Source organism: Adiantum capillus-veneris, chromosome 27 (assembly GCF_014529385.1).
Source record: "Adiantum capillus-veneris isolate H3 chromosome 27, ASM1452938v2, whole genome shotgun sequence".
Taxonomy (NCBI): domain Eukaryota; kingdom Viridiplantae; phylum Streptophyta; class Polypodiopsida; order Polypodiales; family Pteridaceae; genus Adiantum; species Adiantum capillus-veneris.
This window is the reverse complement of record NC_140957.1, coordinates 20001964-20011731: the sequence shown is the minus strand read 5'-3', so window position 1 is coordinate 20011731 and position 9768 is coordinate 20001964.

Below are 9768 nucleotides of genomic sequence, written 5' to 3'. Positions count from 1 at the left end.
AGATAGGCTCCATTGAAACATGAAGAGAAGCAATCTGCACCATGTCTCCAAGATGCTAGGCTCCATTGAAATACCTTAAACCCATGATATTTCGTACATGGGGGGTTTACATTCAAGGTCCACCACTTTTCCAACCTATTATTCTTAGTAGCATGAGTGGTTTGGTCTCAAGATTACCACTTTTCCACTCTATGTCGTTATATTATGAAGATCTAGGTTTTAAGGTCGACCACTTGTCCAACCTATAAGGCTAGATCTTAAGGGTATTATTTCTCACCACTTGGAATGACCATGATATGTTTTACATGGGGGTTTGGTTTCAAGGTCCACCACTTGTCCAAGCTAACTCTATGGAAACATAGAGAGAAGCAAAGGTCCACCACTTGTCCAAGCTAGGCTCCACTGAGACATTTAGAGAAGGATGATCCCCCATTGGTGGAAGATAGGCTCATTGAAACATGAAAAGAAGCAAGTTGCACCATGTCTCCAAGATTCTAGGATCCATTGAAATACCTTAAACCCACGATATTGTTTACATGTGGGGTTTAACGTCAAGGTCAGTCACTTTTCCAAGCTATTATCCCTAGTAGCATGAGTGGTTTGGTCTCAAGATTCACCACTTTTCCACTCTATGTCATTATATAAAGAAGATCTAGGTGTTAAGGTCGACCACTTGTCCAACTATAAGGGTATATCTTAAAGGGTATTCTTTCTCACCACTTGAAATGTCCATGATATGTTTTACATAGGGGTTTGGTTCCCAAGTCCACCACTTATCCAAGCTAACTTTATTCTTCTCATAGAGAGAAGCAAAGGTCCACCACTTGTCCAAGCTAGGCTCCATTGAAACATGGAGAGAAGGATGCTCCACCATTTGTCGAAGCTAACTCTATTGAAACATGGAAGGTTTACATTCAAGGTCCACCAGTTGTCCAACCTATTACGCTAGTAGCATGAGGGGTTTGGTCTCAAGATTCACCACTTTTTCACTCTGTTATTATATTAAGAATATTTGGGTATTAAGGTCCACCACTTGTCCAACCTATAAGACTATATCTTAATGGTTATTCTTTCTGACCACTTGGAGTGACCATGAAAGGTTTTACATGGGGGTTTGGTTCCAAGGTCCACCACTTGTCCAAGCTAACTCTATTGAAACATAGAGAGAAGCAAAGGTCCACCACTTGTCTAAGCTAGGGTCTATTGAAACATGGAGAGAAGGATGCTCCACCATTTGTCCAAGATAGACTCCATTGAAACATGAAGAGAAGCAAGCTGCACCATATCTCCAAGATGCTAGCCTCCATCGAAATACCTTAAACCCACGTTATTTTGTACATGGGGAGTTTACATTCAAGATCAACAATTTGTCCAACCTATTATCGCTAGTAGCATGAGTGGTTTTGCTCTCAAGATTCACCACTTTTTCCACTCTCTGTCATTATATTAAGAATATTGGGGTGTTAAGGTCCACCACTTGTCCAACCTATAAGGCTATATCTTAATGGTTATTCTTTCTCACCCTTGGAGTGACCATGATAGGTTTTACATGGGGGTTTGGTTCCAAGGTCCACCACTTGTCCAAGCTAACTCTATTGAAACATAGAGAGAAGCAAAGGTCCACCACTTGTCTAAGCTAGGGTCCATTGAAACATGGAGAGAAGGATGCTCCACCATTTGTCCAAGGTAGGCTCCATTGAAACATGAGGAGAATCAAGGTGCACCATGTCTCCAAGATGCTAGGCTCCATCGAAAAACATTAAACCCACGATATGTCGTAGATGGGGGTTTACATTCAAGGTCCAACACTTGTCCAAGCTATTATTGGTAGTAGCCTGAGTGGTTTGGTCTCAAGATTCACCACTTTTCCACTCTATGTCATTATATTAAGAATATGCGCGTGTTAAGGTCCACCACTTGTCCAACCTATAAGGCTACATCTTAAAGGTTATTCTTTATTACCACTTGGAGTGACCATGATAGGTTTACATGGGGTTTGGTTCCAAGGTCCACCACTTGTCCAAGCTAACTCTATTGAAACATAGAGAGAAACAAAGGTCCACCACTTGTCCAAGCTAGGGTCCATTGAAACATGGAGAGAAGGATGCTCCACCATTTGTCCAAGATAGGCTCCATTGAAACATGACGAGAAGCAAGCTGCACCATGTCTCCAAGATGCTAGGCTCCATCGAAATACATTAAACCCACGATATTTCGTAGATGAGGGGTTTACATTCAAGGTCCACCACTTGTCCAAGCTATTATTGCTAGTAGCCTGAGTGGTTTGGTCTCAAGATTCACCACTTTTATTAAGAATAGTGGGTGTTAAGGTCCACCACTTGTCCAACCTATAAGGCTACATCTTAAAGGTTATTCTTTCTTACTACTTGGAGTGACCATGATAGGTTTTACATGGGGGTTTGGTTCCAAGGTCCACCACTTGTCCAAGCTAACTCTATTGAAACATAGAGAGAAGCAAAGGTCCACCCCTTGTCTAAGCTAGGGTCCATTGAAACATGGAGAGAAGGATGCTCCACCATTTGTCCAAGGTAGGCTCCATTGAAACATGAGGAGAAGCAAGGTGCACCATGTCTCCAAGATGCTAGGCTCATCGAAAAACATTAAACCCACGATATGTCGTAGATGAGGGGTTTACATTCAAGGTCCACACTTGTCCAAGCTATTATTGTAGTAGCTGAGTGGTTTGGTCTCAAGATTCACCACTTTTCCACTCTATGTCATTATATTAAGAATATGCGCGGTGTTAAGGTCCACCACTTGTCCAACCTATAAGGCTACATCTTAAAGGTTATTCTTTATTACCACTTGAGTGACCATGATAGGTTTTACATGGGGGTTTGGTTCCAAGGTCCACCACTTGTCCAAGCTAACTCTATTGAAACATAGAGAGAAACAAAGGTCCACCACTTGTCCAAGCTAGGGTCCATTGAAACATGGAGAGAAGGATGCTCCACCATTTGTCCAAGATAGGCTCCATTGAAACATGACGAGAAGCAAGCTGCACCATGTCTCCAAGATGCTAGGCTCCATCGAAATACATTAAACCACACGATATTTCGTAGATGAGGGGTTTACATTCAAGGTCCACCACTTGTCCAAGCTATTATTGCTAGTAGCCTGAGTGGTTTGGTCTCAAGATCACCACCACTTTTATTAAGAATATGTGGGTGTAAGGTCCACCACTTGTCCAACCTATAAGGCTACATCTTAAAGTTATTCTTTCTACCACTTGGAGTGACCATGATAGGTTTTACATGGGGGTTTGGTTCCAAGGTCCACCACTTGTCCAAGCTAACTCTATTGAAACATAGAGAGAAGCAAAGGTCCACCACTTGTCCAAGCTAGGGTCCATTGAAACATGGAGAGAAGGATGCTCCACCATTTGTCCAAGATAGGCTCTATTGAAACATGGAGGGGGTTGCACGTCTCCAAGGGTCCACCAACATTGTCAGCATTAGTGCTAGTAGCATGAGTGGTTTTGTCTCAAGATTCACCACTTTTCCACTCTATGTCATTATATTAAGAATATTGGGTGTTAAGGTCCACCACTTGTCCAACCTATAAGGCTACATCTTAAAGGTTATTCTTTCTACCACTTGGAGTGACCATGATAGGTTTTACATGGGGGTTTGGTTCCAAGGTCCACCACTTGTCCAAGCTAACTCTATTGAAACATAGAGAGAGCAAAGGTCCACCACTTGTCCAAGCTAGGGTCCATTGAAACATGGAGAGAAGGATGCTCCACCATTTGTCCAAGATAGGCTCCATTGAAACATGACGAGAAGCAAGCTGCACCATGTCTCCAAGATGCTAGGCTCCATCGAAAATACATTAAACCCACGATATTTCGTAGATGAGGGGTTTACATTCAAGGTCCACCACTTGTCCAAGCTATTATTGCTAGTAGCCTGAGTGGTTTGGTCTCAAGATTCACCACTTTTATTAAGAATTATGTGGTATTCAATGTTAAGGTCCACCACTTGTCCAACCTATAAGGCTACATCTTAAAGGTTATTCTTTCTTACCACTTGGAGTGACCATGATAGGTTTTACATGGGGGTTTGGTTCCAAGGTCCACCACTTGTCCAAGCTAACTCTATTGAAACATAGAGAGAAACAAAGGTCCACCACTTGTCCAAGCTAGGCTCCATTGAAACATGAGAGAACGATGCTCCACCATTTGTCGAAGCTAGTCTATTGAAAACATGGGGGGTTTACGTTCAAGGTCCACCACTTGTCCAGCTATTATCGAATTAGTAGCATGAGGGTTTTGTTCAAGATTACCACTTTTTCACTCTATGTCATTATATTAAGAATATTGGGGTGTTAAGGTCCACCACTTGTCCAACCTATAAGGCTATATCTTAAAGGTTATTCTTTTTCACTACTTGGAGTGACCATGATAGGTTTTACATGGGGGTTTGGTTCAAGGTCCACCACTTGTCCAAGCTAACTCTATTGAAACATAGAGAGAAGCAAAGGTCCACCACTTGTCCAAGCTAGGGTCCATTGAAACATGGAGAGAAGGATGCTCACCATTTGTCCAAGCTAGGCTCTATTGAAACATGGGGGGTTACCATTCAAGGTCCACCACGTCGTCCAAGGTATTATCGCTTGTAGATGAGTGGTTTTGTCTCAAGATTCACCACTTTTCACTCTATGTCTTTATATTAAGAATATGGGGTGTTAAGGTCACCACTTGTCCAACCTATAAGGCTACATCTTAAAGGTTATTCTTCTCACCACTTGGAGTGACATGATAGGTTTTACATGGGGTTTGGTTCCAAGGTCCACCACTTGTCCAAGCTAACTCTATTGAAACATAGAGAGAAGCAAAGGTCCACCACTTGTCCAAGCTAGGGTCCATTGAAACATGGAGAGAAGGATGCTCCACCATTTGTCCAAGATAGGCTCCATTGAAACATGACGAAGAAGCAAGGTGCACCATGTCTCCAAGATGCTAGGGCTCCATAAAAAATACATTAAACCCACGATATTTCGTAGATGAGGGGTTTACATTCAAGGTCCACCACTTGTTCCAAGCTTTTATTGCTAGTGAAGCCTGAGTGGTTTGGTCTCAAGATCAACACTATTTATTAAGAATATGTGGGTGTTAGGTCCACCACTTGGCCAACCTATAGGCTACATCTTAAGGGTATTGTTGTTTTTATACTTGGAGTGACCATGATAGCGTTGATGGGGGTTTGGTTCCAAGGTCCACCACTTGTCCAAGCTATTATCTAGTAGCATGAGTGGTTTTGTCTCAAGATTCACCACTTTTCACTCTATGTCATTATATTAAGAATATTTGGTGTTAAGGTCCACCACTTGTCCAAACCTATAAGGCTATATCATAAAGGTTATTCTTTCTCACCACTTGGAGTGACCATGATAGGTTTTAAATGGGGTTTGGTTCCAAGGTCCAACCACTTGTCCAAGCTAACTCTTTGAAACATAGAGAGAAGCAAAGGTCACCACTTGTTAAGCTAGGGTCCATTGAAACATGGAGAGAAGATGCTCCACCATTTGTCCAAGCTACCCTCCATTGAACATGAGGGGATTAGTTCAAGGTCCACCACCTGTCCAAGCATTATTGCTAGTAGCCATGGTGGTTTTGATCTCAAGATTCACCACATTTCATCCATGTTTTTGTCCATTATATTAAGAATATTTGGGTGTTAAGGTCACCACTTGTCCAACCTATAAGGCTTATCATTAAAGGTTATTCTTTCTCACCACTTGGAAAGTGACCACCTGATAGGTTTTAATGGGGTTTTGTTTCAAGTCCACCACTTGTCCAAGCTAACTCTATTGAAACATAGAGAGAAGCAAAGGTCCACCACTTGTCCAAGCTAGGGTCCATTGAAACATGGAGAGAAGGATGCTCCACCATTTGTCCAAGGTACGCTCCATTGAAACATGAGAGAAGCAAGTGCACCATGTCTCCAAGATGCTAGGCTCCATCGAAAAACATCAAACCCGATATGTTGTAGATGGGGTTTTACATTCAAGGTCCACCACTTGTCCAAGCTATTATGCTAGTAGCCTGAGTGTTTGGTCTCAAGATTCACCACTTTCCACTCTATGTCATTATATTAAGAATATTGGGTGTTAAGGTCCACCACTTGTCAAACCTATAAGGCTACATCTTAAAGGTTATTCTTTCTTACCACTTGGAGTGACCATGATAGGTTTTACATGGGGGTTTGGTTCCAAGGTCCACCACTTGTCCAAGCTAACTCTATTGAAACATAGAGAGAAGCAAAGGTCCACCACTTGTCCAAGCTAGGCTCCATTGAAACATGGAGAGAAGGATGCTCCACCATTTGTCCAAATAGGCTCCATTGAAACATGACGAGAAGCAAGCTGCACCATGTCTCCAAGATGCTAGGCTCCATCGAAATACCTTAAACCCACGATATTTATACATGGGGGGTTTACATTCAAGGTCCACCACTTGTCCAAGCTATTATTCTAGTAGCCTGAGTGGTTTGGTCTCAAGATTCACCACTTTTACTCTAAGTTAAGAATATGTAGGTGTTAAGGTCCACCACTTGTCCAACCTATAAGGCTACATCTTAAAGGTATTCTTTCTAACTACTTGGAGTGACCATGATAGGTTTACATGGTGGTTTGGTTCCAAGGTCCACCACTTGTCCAAGCTAACTCTATTGAAACATAGAGAGAAGCAAAGTCCACCACTTGTCCAAGCTAGGGTCCATTGAAACATGGAGAGAAGGATGCTCCACCATTTGTCCAAGATAGGCTCCATTGAAACATGACGAGAAGCAAGCTGCACCATGTCTCCAAGATGCTAGGCTCCATCGAAAAACATTAACCCACGATATTGTCGTAGATGAGGGGTTTACATTCAAGGTCCACCACTTGTCCAAGCTATTATTTGCTAGTAGCCTGAGTGGTTTTGGTCTCAAGATTCACCACTTTTCCACTCTATGTCATTATATTAAAATATGTGGGTGTTAAGGTCCACCACTTGTCCACCTATAAGGCTACATCTTAAAGGTTATTCTTTTCACCACTTGGAGTGACCATGATAGGTTTTACATGGGGTTTGGTTCCAAGGTCCACCACTTGTCCAAGCTAACTCTATTGAAACATAGAGAGAAACAAAGGTCAACCACTTGTCCAAGCTAGGGCCATTGAAACATGGAGAGAACGATGCTCCACCATTTGTCGAAGCTAAGTCTATTGAAACATGGAGGTTTAATCAAGGTCAACCAGTTGTCCAAGCTAATTATCACGATAGTAGATGAGGGGTTGTCTTCAAGATTCACACATTTTTCAATCTATGTCATTATATTAAGAATATTTGGGTGTTAAGGTCCACCACTGTCCAACCTATAAGGCTATATCTTTAAAGGTTATTCTTTCTCACCACTTGGAGTGACCATGATAGGTTTTACATGGGGTTTGGTTCCAAGGTCCACCACTTGTCCAAGCTAACTCTATTGAAACATAGAGAGAAGCAAAGGTCCACCACTTGTCTAAGCTAGGGTCCATTGAAACATGGAGAGAAGGATGCTCCACCATTTGTCCAAGATAGACTCCATTGAAACATGAAGAGAAGCAAGCTGCACCATGTCTCCAAGATGCTAGCTCCATCGAAAACCTTAAACCCACGATATTTTGTACATGGGGGGTTTACATTCAAGGGTCCACCACTTGTCCAAGCTATTATCGCTAGTAGCATGAGTGGTTGGTCTCAAGATTCACCACTTTTCCACTCTATGTCATTATATTAAGAATATTTGGGTGTTAAGGTCCACCACTTGTCCAACCTATAAGGCTATATCTTAAAGGTTATTCTTTCTCACCACTTGGAGTGACCATGATAGGTTTTACATGGGGTTTGGTTCCAGGTCACCACTTGTCCAAGCTAACTCTATTGAAACATAGAGAGAAGCAAAGGTCCACACTTGTCCAGCTAGGGTCCCATTGAAACATGGAGAGAAGGATGCTCCACCATTTGTCCAAGAAAGGCTCCATGAAAACATGAGCAGAAGCAAGTTGCACCATGTCTCCAAGATGCTAGGCTCCATCGAAAAAATTAAACCCACGATATGTCGTAGATGAAGGGTTTACATTCAAGGTCCAACACTTGTCCAAGCTATTATTGGTAGTGCCTGAGTGGTTTGGTCTCAAGATTCACCACTTTTCCACTCTATGTCATTATATTAAGAATATCTCGTGTTTAAGGTCACCACTTGTCCAACCTATAAGGCTACATCTTAAAGGTTATTCTTTATTACCACTTGGAGTGACCATGATAGGTTTTTACATGGGGTTTGGTTCCAAGGTCCACACTTGTCCAAGCTAACTCTATTGAAACATAGAGAGAACAAAGGTCCACCACTTGTCCAAGCTAGGGTCCATTGAAACATGGAGAAGGATATCCACCATTGTCTCAAGATAGGCTCCATTGAAACATGACGATAAGCATGGCTGCACCATGTCTCAAGATGCTAGGCTCATCGAAATACATAACCCACGATATTTCGTAGATGAAGGGGTTTACATTCAAGGTCCACCACTTGTCCAAGCTATTATTGCTAGTAGCTGAGTGGTTTGGTCTCAAGATTCACACCACTCTTTCGATTAAAAGAATATGTGGGTGTTAAGGTCCACCACTTGTCCAACCTATAATGGCTACATCTAAAAGGTTATTCTTTCTTACCACTTGGAGTGACCATGATAGGTTTTACATGGGGGTTTGTTCCAAGGTCCACCACTTGTCCAAGCTAACTCTATTGAAACATAGAGAGAAGCAAAGGTCCACCCACTTGTCTAAGCTAGGGTCCATTGAAACATGGAGAGAAGGATGCTCCACCATTTGTCCAAGATAGGCTCCATGAAACATGAGGAGAAGCAAGGTGCACCATGTCTCCAAGATGCTAGGCTCATCGAAAACATTAAACCCAAATATGTCGTAGATGAGGGGTGTACATTCAAGTCCAACACTTGTCCAAGCTATTATGCTAGTAGCCTGAGTGGTTTGGTCTCAAGATTCACCACTTTTCACTTATGTCATTATATTAAGAATATGCGGTGTTAAGGTCCACCACTTGACCAACCTATAAGGCTACATCTTAAAGGTTATTCTTTCTTACCACTTGGAGTGTGACCATGATAGGTTTTACATGGGGGTTTGGTTTCAAGGTCCACCACTTGTCCAAGCTAACTCTATTGAAACACTTAGAGAGAAACAAAGGTCCACACTTGTCCAAGCTAGGGTCCATTGAAACATGGAGAGAAGGATGCTCCACCATTGTCGAAGCTAGGTCATTGAAACATGACGAGAAGCAAGCTGTGCACCAGTCTCCCCGATGCTAAGCATACATCTCAAATACATTAAAACCCACGATATTTCGGAGATGAGGGGTTTCATTAAGGTCCACCACTTGTCAAGCTTATAATGCTAGTAGTTGCAGTTATTCTTTCTCAAGATTCACCACTTTTCTTAAGAATAGGGGTTGGTGCAAGGTCCACCACTTGTCCAAGCCTTTAAGGTGATATCTTAAAGGTTTTTTTTCTACACTTGGAGTGACCATGATAGGTTTTTTACATGGGGCTTTGGATCCCAGGTCCACCACTGTTCGAAGCTAACTCTATTGAAACATTAGAGAGAAGCAAGGTCCACCATTTGTCCAAGCTAGGCTTCATTTGAAACATGGAGAGAAGGATGCTCCACCATTTGTCGAAGCTAATCCTCTATTGAAACAAGGGGGG